At 51.9% G+C, this 11,603-nt stretch overlaps 1 long non-coding RNA gene across 1 annotated transcript; it reads left to right on the top strand.

Moving 5' to 3' along the window:
• Positions 1–650: 650 nt before the first annotated feature.
• On the top strand, positions 651–6,938 carry LOC142928860 (uncharacterized). The gene is made up of 3 exons (XR_012945171.1): positions 651–2,322; positions 2,957–3,121; positions 6,686–6,938. It is a non-coding gene; the product is annotated as an uncharacterized LOC142928860 (long non-coding RNA).
• Positions 6,939–11,603: the final 4,665 nt, after the last annotated feature.

Below are 11,603 nucleotides of genomic sequence, written 5' to 3'. Positions count from 1 at the left end.
TGTGTGTGCGTGTGTGATAGTGTGTGTGTGTGGTAGTGTGTGTGTGCGGGAGTGCTGCGCTACGAACCCGACGACCCGAGTTCCATTCCCGCTCACGGCGAACACCGGTGACGATTAAATTATCTAATCGGCCCTGGACATCCCCTAGGTTAACTTAGTCTCAAATGAGTATCTGGTTTGATGCGTAAACCTCTGCACTGAAGAGACAAAGGCGGCCGGGCGTGGTGCTGGCCACCCACCCCTCATGTGCCCTGTCGGCTTTCATATGTTCCCGCTAACCGCACTTGCCCCAACAGTCTGTCACAGGCTATACGGGGGATCTTTGTCTTTTGTGGATAGTGCGTGTGTGAGGTAACGTGTCTGTGTGTGCAGCCCGTGCATACCTCCTTGGCAGCGGCTCGCGAGCGATGTGTGGTAACACTGCGCGCGCCTGTCGCCGTGGAATGTGGAGAATGGGGGGCACTGTGTGTGTGGAGGGGGGCACTGTGTGTGTGGAGGGGGGCACTGTGTGGGGGGGACACTGTGTTGGGGGGCACTTGGGGGGGCACTATGTGGGGGGAGGAGGCACTGTGTGGGGAGACACTTGGGGGAGGCACTGTGTGTGGGGGGGGGGGCGCTGTATGTGGGGGGCGCTGTATGTGTGGGGGGGGGTAGTACAGTGGAGGTTAGTGCGACAGTGGAGGTTAGCGCGACAGTGTGACTGTGTGTGACAGACAGGGGGGCGGTAGTGTAGTGGTTAGCGAGCTGTACTCCGAATCTGGCGTCCCGGGTTCAATTCCCACTCACGGCCACCAATACCAGTGACGAATATATGAATCGTCGATTCAGCCTTAAATGAGTACCTAGTGCGGTGTGTAAACATCACCACTAGGGAGACAAAAGTGGCCGGGCGTGGTGCTGGCAACCCACCCCCTTCATTTGTGCTACTCACTAACAGCACTTGTCCAAACATTATGTTAAGCCTATACGGGGGATGTTTGTCTTTGTGTGTGTGGAGGTTACCGGGGCTCGTGATGCAGGTGCTCTCTGTGTTGACGCAACTGTAAGGGAGTTGAGGTTAAAAAAGCCTTGAGATTCACAACAAATGTTAAATCAGATATTGACATGAACATTATAAATGTGAACATGACTGCCCATGTTGTTCACATTACCGAGGACATCACGTTCCCCCTTCCCTGCAGGGTAAGGAATGTGAAACACAATATTGGACAACATTTTTCACATTTCCTAAAAAGCATCCCTTTGGTTACATGTCGGAAGATTACGCACAACAATGTCATCATTTAGATTTCCGAAGTCGTTTGTTAAACATCTTTCGCATAGTACGTAGGCAACCGTGCTAATCGCAGGTGCGAGGGAAGGACAACAAACTAAACACAAAAATCAGTTCTAAAGAAATTCGTTTTAAATCTAGATTGTTTAAAAGTACATAAACTCAGGTGGCTTCCAAATATCGGAAGGAAGAGTGTTCCAGACGGCCGCAGAAACGCATCTGAACGCGCGCGATGGAATGACCGTCTTTTTCGATGGTCAGCCAAACGCCGCTTGGAGGATGACCGTGATGGTTTATGCTCCTTAACGAGATCAGCGAGGCATTGTGGTTCATTTGTGGCAAGCACTTTGTGTGTAATGAGTCGTTGTGTGCACCGTGCCGGGAAAGTCGGTGATGTTGATGGCCACACGGACAAATACAATCCAGATGTTGTTCACCGTGATGCACACTCGTTAAGAAGGTGGTCCTCCGGATTAGGATCGTTATGGTTGTTATTATCCAGGGGGGATTTAAATTTACGTAGGGCAATTCAAACACAGCCGGCGGAGTCCGCAACCATGAGAGACGAGAGCTGCTCTCCAGAACTTCACTAGTGCAGTGGGCCTTACCCGTTGAAATACAAAATATAGAAATAGTTTAAAAGTTGTAAATCCAGTGCTGCTAGGCCGTGCACATTTCCGTTGCTGGTCCTAGGCCACGAGAGTCGTCTGCTGAAAGACCGCTGCACAGCTGGTCATTCAAACACAGATAGTTCCTGTGTGTGGGAGTTCATATGACGATGAGGCATATGAGCGGGAATTCCACATTCCCGTGGCAGAGTCAATAGGGCGTCCTTATTTGTTTTCTGCGAGGTGACGCCTTAAAGTATCAACCTCTGCGGACTGGCGGTGATGTTGATGATTGTAATTCGGCAGGTCTCGCGTGGAAGCCGTGGACCGAGCGCCCGTGTCGCGATGCGGTGCCCGGGCAGGGCGCCCGAGTCGCTCCGCGCTCCCCGCTATTGCCGGCCGATAGACGCGGTGGTCAGCATGTCAACAAACGCCTTTCAGGTATATTTTTACTCTATGGGGAATGCAAAAGCCAAACGTCATTCATGATGGGCTCGTAACACGGCGCAAGAGGATGCTGCTTCCTCTCAACAGTCTCAGTGACGCACTGCGGTGACAAGCGCCGCCGGCGTGAAGCGACTCGCGGCTGTGGTTTGTGGATCATCCTTCAGTTGACAACGCGTGGCCAGCTGTTTTTCCACGCGCATTTCAACTGCAGCGTCTACACCAGGGGTCAGTGACCAACATAACCCCTCAGAATTTTTATGCGGTGAAAAAACCCCTCAGAATTTCAAGAATCGCAATGCTTGTGAATACGAGATGAATTCGAGATGAATTCGTAATAACTAACGTCACGAAGCAGTCCTTAGTGAGCTGCATGCGGCTCTGCAACTGCTGGTTGCCGGCCCTCTGCCCATCTTCAACTGGACTCCCATGGTCAGGGGTCGGCGACCAAAATATCAAGAAGGGACATTTATTTTAGAATGCCAAGAGCCGCACTACAGTCCTTAAAGTGTCGCACGTGGCTCCAGAGCCGCAGGTTGCTGACCCCTTGCTGACCCCACGAACAGACGCGCAGGAGGGATGCTGCCCCGGTGCTGTCTTACCCACTGCTGTGTTTGAATGTCGCGTGTAGGCAGGCGCAGCGACTGGTGAGAGCTGTTCCAGACAGTGAAGGCGGCAGCGAAGAAAGTGCCAACTCCCATCGCAATGATGCGCCCTAGCATTGCGAGGCTGATGGAAGTGAATGGGAATCGGGGAAATTGTACGAGCAAGGGGAGCGCGAGGACAGCCCCTCGAGGTTCATAGCACGCTCAGCGTGGCAGCACGCACACAGCATGCACATCACATGCACCAGCACGCAGTACACACACAGCATGGCATCACGCAGCATGCACATCACATGCACGCATCACGCAGCACGCACGCAGCACACAAGCAGCACGCAGTACACACGCAGCACGCAGTACACATGCAGCACGCAGTACACACGCAGCACACAAGCAGCACGCAGTACACACGCAGCACGCAGCACACACGCAGCACGCAGCACACAAGCAGCACGCAGTACACACGCAGCACGCAGTACACATGCAGCACGCAGTACACACGCAGCACACAAGCAGCACGCAGTACACACGCAGCACGCAGCACACACGCAGCACGCAGCACACAAGCAGCACGCAGTACACACGCAGCACGCAGTACACACGCAGCACGCAGCACACACGCAGCACGCAGCACGCAGCACACACGCAGCACACACACAGCACACACGCAGCACACACGCAGCACGCACGCAGCACGCAGCATTGCCGCCCGGGCCGCGGAGGCCGCGACCCGGTGCAGCACGCCCCGTAGGCCCGGGGCCGGGTGCGCGCCGCTCGGTGTCACGCGCTACTGCTGCCGGTGGGGCAAGAGGGGAGGCGTGGAGAGGAGGCTGGGGGGAGCTGCGTTGTTTATTCAGCTCCTCTCCCCACGTCCATCACACACGACGGCGGACGCGACCCGCGGAAACCTTGACATCTAACGCACGGCAAACGGCGTATTGATGTTACCGAGCACTCAACTCCCCACGCCAGGCACGACCCTTTTAAACTGACCGAACCTGCCTCTGCGAACAGCTCCGCGCTTTGTTCTCGGAGTACTGCCCACACCTTCCGCCTGGTTTCTCCCGGGCCCGGCAGGCCCAGGGGGTTCTTTGTTGTCTTGGCTGTGTGATGTAACGCGCAACAGTCAACGTTGGTACAGGAATAACCGGTCCAAGGCCGTCACTTGTCGAGTGGCGCCACTGACTCACCTTTATCAGACGGAACGATCGACCCCCCCCCCACCTCGTCGCACATGTCCCCTCCCCCCACTCCGTGAGCACGCCCAGGAGGTGCGTGTCTTCCGAGTGGACAGGCTGTCAACAACAATAACAACAATACGGTAATGCCCTCATTTGCCCTCCCGCCTCCCCCGTTTTTTTACGTCGTTTCGGAAATACGTCGTCACCTCATTCATACCAGGGCTGCTGCTACAACCTGATTTACGTCGCCTCATCTCCATCCTGACGTCGCTGACGGCATCGCGCGTCCTTTTCTCGTTATCCGTCGCCTCGGCCTTTGCCACCACCTCCCCTGTAAATTGCATTGATTGACGTCGCTTCGATATTCGTCGTCGCACATTTCACGAACGCATGCCCGGCGTAACGCTGCAAAGACGCACACAGCTCGACCCACTGCAGGATGAACCGCGCCACGCCGTGTTCTGTCCAAGGGCCACTGCCCAGCACGCACGCGTCTGGAGTGTTTGTCATGGCAGGGACGAGGATCGTGAGGTTTTGTGTGTTGTGAGTGCGTTCCCCGATTCTCGTTGTCTGCGATCGTCCGTGCTGGCGCCCGTCCCACTGCTCGCTGCTGCTCCCGAGGCCCGAAGCTGGGGCTAGGACAAAATTCCCATTTAGTTCCCGTTCTTCCCCGTGCACAAAAAAAAAAAAACCACAAAGTCAAAGACTCCCCGTATAGCCTTAAGCTACTGTAGAAGCAAGTGCTGTTTAGCACTGGAACGGCACACTAGAGGATGGGTGGCCAGCACCACCTTTGTCTCCCTATTCGCGCTGTTTACACACCGCACCAGGCACTCTTGTGAGGTTGAGTCGATCTCGGGGAGGCCCAGGACCGGTTCAGTTAATCGTCACTATATACAGTACTGCAGCACAATAATGTACCCACGACACAAACACCCCAGCCCATGAATTGCTCTGCAGCATCCCAGTACCATCGCACTCTTTGGCAATTACATAACCGAGAATGGCTCGCTGATGCACGCTAAAGAACGCGAAACCGTCCAAGTTCCTCGTGATCAAAAATTGGTCTCAGTGGGTGCGGGGCAGGGGGGTGGAGAGCATTTGTGTCCCCATATTTTTTTTTATCTGAACCGGTCCAGGGCCGTCACTGATGTTGGCCTTGAACGGGAATCGAACTCCAGTCCCCGGGTACGTAGCACAGTGCGCTAAACGCTTCACTACCACCATTGAAAATGGGAGGGGGTGAGTGAGCCAGTGATGAATGAGCCAGTGGTGAGAGGAGTGTTGAGTGAGCCACTGATGAGGGGGATTGATGAGTGAGCAGGTGGTGAGTGAGCCAGTGGTGAGGGGGAGTGATGAGGGGGAGTGATGAGTGAGCAGGTGGTGAGTGAGCCAGTGGTGAGTGAGCCAGTAGAGAGGGGAGTGGTGGGTGAGCCAGTGATGAGTGAGCCAGTGGAGAGGGGAGTGATGAGGGGGAGTGATGAGTGAGCAGGTGGTGAGTGAGCCAGTGGTGAGAAGAGTGGTCAGTGAGCCAGTGATGAGGGGGAGTGATGAGGGGGAGTGGTGAGTGAGCAGGTGGTGAGTGAGCCAGCGGTGAGTGAGCCAGTGCAGAGGGGAGTGGTGAGTGAGCCAGCGGTGAGTGAGCCAGTGCAGAGGGGAGTGGTGAGTGAGCCAGCGGTGAGTCAGCCAGTGCAGAGGGGAGTGGTGAGTGAGCCAGTGGTGAGGGGAGTGTTGAGGGAGCCAGTGGTGAGGGGAGTAGTGAGTGAGCCAGTGGTGAGTGAGCCAGTGGTGAGGGGAGTGGTGAGTGAGCCAGTGGTGAGGGGAGTGGTGAGTGAGCTAGCGGTGAGTGAGCCAGTGGTGAGGGGAGTGGTGAGGGGAGTGGTGAGTGAGCCAGTGGTGAGGGGAGTGGTGAGTGAGCCAGTGGAGAGGGGAGTGCTGAGTGAGCCAGCGGTGAGTGAGGCAGTGGAGAGGGGAGGCATGCACGCACAACTGAGCATACCGAGATAAGCAGGCATACATAAACGCACGCATAATTCAGTTGATACACACCACACATGCACAGGGATGTGTGGGGGTCTTTGTGGTCAGCACTGAGCATCCTTGCTACTTTCAGGGCTCACAGCTTAACAATAGCCGAGTTCAGTCGCCTGATCATAATGTGCGCCAGAAACACTGTATCTAACACGTCTGCTGCTGGCCCGGCAGCCGCGAGGGTGTGAAACTCCCAGGGCATTGTTCTGAAGAGCAAACACATTGTGTGCTGGTGCCAAGGCCAAAGTTAGCGAGATTTCCCACTTCTGCTAAGATGATCAGATTGTCTATTCCTGAATTGCTACCAGGCTGCGTCACTGAGTCCCATTCTGTCTGAGCGCTCCCCCCACCCCACCTTCCCCGAGATAAACGTGGCACAGTGCACAGTCGAAGCATGGCGCAACAATCGTCGCAATAACGATGCATGTCCAGGAACAGGAAGGCAGAGAGTGAGACCCGCGCACCTCACTAACTCTGTACGGGCCTGTAGACACCGCCTCCTTGCGGTAATGTTTAATACATACAACCGACGGTCCTCTGCAGGTGTCTCACGAAAGCCTCCATCTCAGTGTGATCCACCAACCCTTCACGCGAGTGGTTTAATTCAAGACGAAAGACTCGGTGAGCTTTCCTTCGTGCACGAACACATTGCAGTAATTGCATTGGAGAAACTATTACTAAACTATATTCTTAGTTTTTTCGGTAAAGTCACGTTGAAGAGAAACAACAAAATAACAAAATATATATAAAACAATAAAACATTCTCACGACGTTTCGACCATAACTCAAACGGTCATCATCAATAAAATATATATATATTTTGTTATTTTGTTGTTTCTCTTCAACGTGACTTTACCGAAAAAACTAAGAATATGAATTACTGCAGTCACGAAAGCTTTAAATCAAAATATTACTAAACTACTTGTTATTTTACCAGGTAAGGCCCACTGAGCTACATAGCTATTTTAAGCGACCTGGCCACAAATGATAGCTCAACGAAGTGGCTTATCATGTGGACATCTATAGCAGCCAAATGCTCTAAACGCATGTTTCTAAATGTGGAGGTAAAAACCGGAGGACCCGGGGAAAAATCTACACGACCAATATATACAGACGTCAGAGTCTGGATCGAACCCACGACCTCCTGTATACCTGGCGAGGGAGTTCACATCTCGCCACTGTGGCGCGAAACTACTGCGCCAGCCTTGGATGGACCTCGGAGAACAGCCTGGGCACCAGACCAGTTGCATCTGTCCATCCTCAGAGTGTGAATTCGTGCTGGGTATAAATCACTATCACATCATCTCGTCTCGATATCAAAATCAGCTGAAGCAGACGCTGCTGCTCCGCGCAGCTCGCTTCTGCTTGCTCATTCCTTCTCCCCTTCCTCCTCGCCCTGCCCTCCTCCTTTCTCCCTGCTCCTCATTAATGTCTGTCTTCTTGAGGACATCCGTCCCAGCATCCCTTTCTTCCCCGTTCTTTCTCTTTTCCACTCTACTCGCCTTGCCGTGGCGTATCACGGGTAAAACAAACTTTTTTTAAATTCAGGGCTATCGAGCCACATTACTGAGAAGTATAGGTAATCAACTGTGCATACAATTACTGATTTGTGGGTTGCTATTGTGAGTTGAATCACATAACCTTTGATATTTACTTTACGGAAGACAAATAAACATGACATCATTTAAAAAATAAGTACGGACACCTGTCTGGATGTTGCCTTCAGCTGTCACACATTCTGTCCGCAGCGCTGTCAAGTAGATGTACCTGCACGTGTGTCCACGCAGACCGAGCTTAGCTGAGTTTCAACGTATGGACTCGTCCTATGTGGATGACGTTAAAACATCGACACCACTCCTCTACCCCGTCTGGAAGACTTCACCGTCCGGATCCCCCCACTTCTACATCTCACCTCCCCAAGGCGAATTATTTCTCTCGTTGTGCCTTGACGAGGCTAAGTGATAATTTACGGGAGAGCCTCTCTCACTCCCAGGGCTTCATGTCCCCTGAAGCGAACTCATCTCCCCTCTTACCCTTGCCTCCTTCTGCGTTAACGGCCTACAGTGACTACAAGGCACCAAGGCAGAGGACATCTCTCAACATCGGGGGGGGGTCCTCCCTAATAGCAACTCGTAACGCCCCGCACGGCTGTCGCTCGTCTTGGAAGAGAGAGAGAACGACTCAGAGGCGCAAATGACCACAGACGAGCGGGACTGCAGCCACACGGTGAGTCAGAGCCAAAATCCTCCCAAAGCTCTGCGGTCCTCTGTATATGAAGATGTAATCAGATAATTAACGTGTGGGAGGAAACCGGAGCATCCGGAGAAAACCCACACATACGACAAACACTCTTTGCAGTGAATTTAAGATGTGTGTCGCTTAGTGTGGTATAAAGAGGCCCATTTTAGTGACTGCAATCAGAACTATCACAACTTCCAGGGCTGCTCCCTGACAAACGTGGTCACGTCTCCATCTCGTGACGTTGGCTAATTGAACAACAGCAGCAAAAAGCAACTGCTATTTTGTCTTTTAAAAGCCACACTGCTGATGAAACCCAATGAAGTAATTGCCGTTCAGGCTCACCTTGTTTCATTAAATGTCACTGGGAAACTTTAACATGAAAGCCCTAATTTAAAGCGTTCGTGACTGCAGGGATTCATCTCCTTGGTTCTTTCGGTAAAGTCACGTAGAAGGGAAATAATAAAATAATAAAAATAAAACATAATAAAATAAAATTCTCACGACGTTTCGGCCACAACACAAGTAGCCGTCCTCAGGTGAAGAAACAGAACTGTCGGAAAGACAGCGTCCTAATGAACACTGCTAAGCTTGGCAGAGTATTTTAAGCTGGGTGGGAGGAGCAGAGCGTCTTGATAAAGGAGTTTACATATCAACAGAAGAATTTAGCTTTGAAGTAGCTGTGTTAATGTGAGAGATTAGCAGGATGTTAAAGTCAGAAATTAGCATGTAACTGCTCCTCCCACCCAGCTTAAAATACGCTGCCAAGCTTAGCAGTGTTCATTGGAGCGCTGTCTTTCCGACAGTTCTGTTTCTTCACCTGAGGACAGCTACTTGTGTTGTGGCCGAAACGTCGTGAGAATTTTATTTTGTTATGTTTTATTTTTATTATTTTATTATTTCCCTTCTACGTGACTTTACCGAAAGAACCAAGAAGATGAAAGCCCTACCTCGGCTCATTGATTGAATCGCATTTTTGTTCGGCAATTAAGCAAATCCTCTTACCCGGTGTATTTTTTTAATTGGATAAATAAATACAATTTACATTTCTCAGCAAACTAAACGTAATCCTTGCCTTGGGGGTGGAATCAGGCGGGGCTGGGCAGCAGGTTGTGCAGTTCCCATCGCGGCGTCGCGTAAATTCGCGGTAGGCACTCGCATGGGCGTCATCTCGAGCACCGAGGGGGGCCTTGGGCACAGGAGACGCCTCCGCCTCCGGAAACGCGGCGCAATTACGAGGGTGGCGCTAACATCACTCTGCTGCCTCTACAGACGTCAGCCGCTCAACACCACCCTGCCCCCTTTCCACACACACCCAGAGCGAGGAGAGGGCAGCTGGGGGGACCGGTACATTGTGGGTGAAGGGCAGCAGGATGTGGGCAGGGATGCGTGGACGTGCGTCGCAGGAAGACCAGCATGGAGAGGCGATGCAAGGTCGTGACGGCATCGCCGCTCGGACGAGCTGGCTCCGAGTCAATTGCTCAAATAACGTCTTGTCATCATGTGTCAGCCTCCACTGTCATTCGTGCTCATCAATTCTTAACACAATTCTAAAGAAACCCACGTGGTGTGATCATGTGCAGTATAGGTCTGTATGTAAGGGTAATTTGCGATTAAATCAACGTTGTTTAAATATTTCAAACCGCACGCAGAAATACCCATTCGTATATTCCCATTATATATGGATCACAGCTTAGCCAACCGTGCTGATCGGAGGTGGCAGCCCGCGCTGACTCTGCGCTGCCATCCTCAGCATCGCCCCTGCGGTGCCGAGAGAAAACCCCTCCATCTAGGGAGGTTGCTGGCACTCGTGCCAGGGATCCACTGTGGGTTGTCTCGAGAGAGTCCCCGTTGGAAGCGGTGGTCTCCTTACAGCCGCTTAACAAGGCAGCACGGTGGGGGGTGCATTGACTTGCGTCGCAGTGAGGTCACTGAAGGGTTGGGCGAACATACCAAGTCCGAGCAGCATTAGAAAATGTTACTAAAACTTAACTAAACTTTGTATTATTTTACCTGGTAAGGGCCCACTGAGATATGCGGCTATTTTCAGAAACGACCTGGCCACAAATGATAGCTCAATTAAGTGGCTTATCAAGTGGCAATATATAGCAGCAGCCAAATTCTCTAGCGCATGTTTATTCTGCATGTGGAGGGGGACAAACCACACCAGCACGGGAAGAACTTCAAATATACAGGCATCGTCTGAGTCGGGATCGAGCCCACGTCCTCCTTCATACCAGGCGAGGTAGTTAACATCTCGCCACTGTGGCAATCAAGGTTACCAGCGAATTTGATTTGCAAAGGGAACCGAGGTTACCGGAGTAACGTAGCAACAGGCCCATGCGTTTTACGCTTTAGATGTGAGTAGAATGTCTCCTGTGAGTGACGATGCAGATCGTTTGAGCATTTTTATTTTTCACAGAAGCTTTGGGGATTCCTTAAGAGTTACAGCGCGGCAGAGGAATAGTTTTGTGCGATGCCACGAGCGCTGTGGTGAAGGAGGCGGAGCGCCAGGCCTCGCAACACTCGCCCCGACCGGCCAGCCAGTCTGTCTGTTTGCTGATGATTTTGTAGCAAGATAAAAGTAATTTCCCTTCGCTGGAAGTGAAGCGGCGTTAAGTATTCACATTCAACTTACATGGTAGGTTTTGTTTAGTAAATATTTTCTCCAGGGAAATTCAATGACTTCCCATGGGGCACTCAATTAGGAAACAGGTCCATTCTTCACAAGTGGTTACAGTACCATTCGAGGCCTCACAGGATGTTGTTGTTGCATAAGACAATGCTGCATACATGGAGCCCAAATCAGAAGAATTTGAATAAAATCACCATTCACCCATCATTGCCACTCTGGAGCTGAGAGATGCGCTGAATGAAGGGGACAAAAATAGGCAGATTTTTTTTTTATGGCGCTGCATGATGCTATGTACGGGGCAGGGTATTCAGTGCCATGAACATGACTGCAGTTAGGCGCTTGTCAGAGCCTCTGAGAGATAGAGTCTCGATGTGGTGGGCTGATCCACAGCCAGAGAAGTGGCGAGGTCCTTGCAGACAGAAGTCAGCCTCCACCGGTTGCTCCTCCCTAAGATTCTAGGTTCGTGACATTCTCCCGTCACCCATCATTCACGGCAGTGCCGCTCTTTTGTCAATCCATTTGCTCCGCTGGATGGACTGACCAAACGTTTTATATCATCACTGTTGTTTGACGTAAGTGCCAGTGTAG

This window comes from Petromyzon marinus, chromosome 24 (genome assembly GCF_048934315.1).
Source record: "Petromyzon marinus isolate PM22_M1 ecotype Great Lakes invasive population chromosome 24, UKy_Petmar_22M1.pri1.0, whole genome shotgun sequence".
Taxonomy (NCBI): Eukaryota; Metazoa; Chordata; class Hyperoartia; order Petromyzontiformes; family Petromyzontidae; genus Petromyzon; species Petromyzon marinus.
This window is presented reverse-complemented; position numbering and strand designations above follow the sequence as displayed.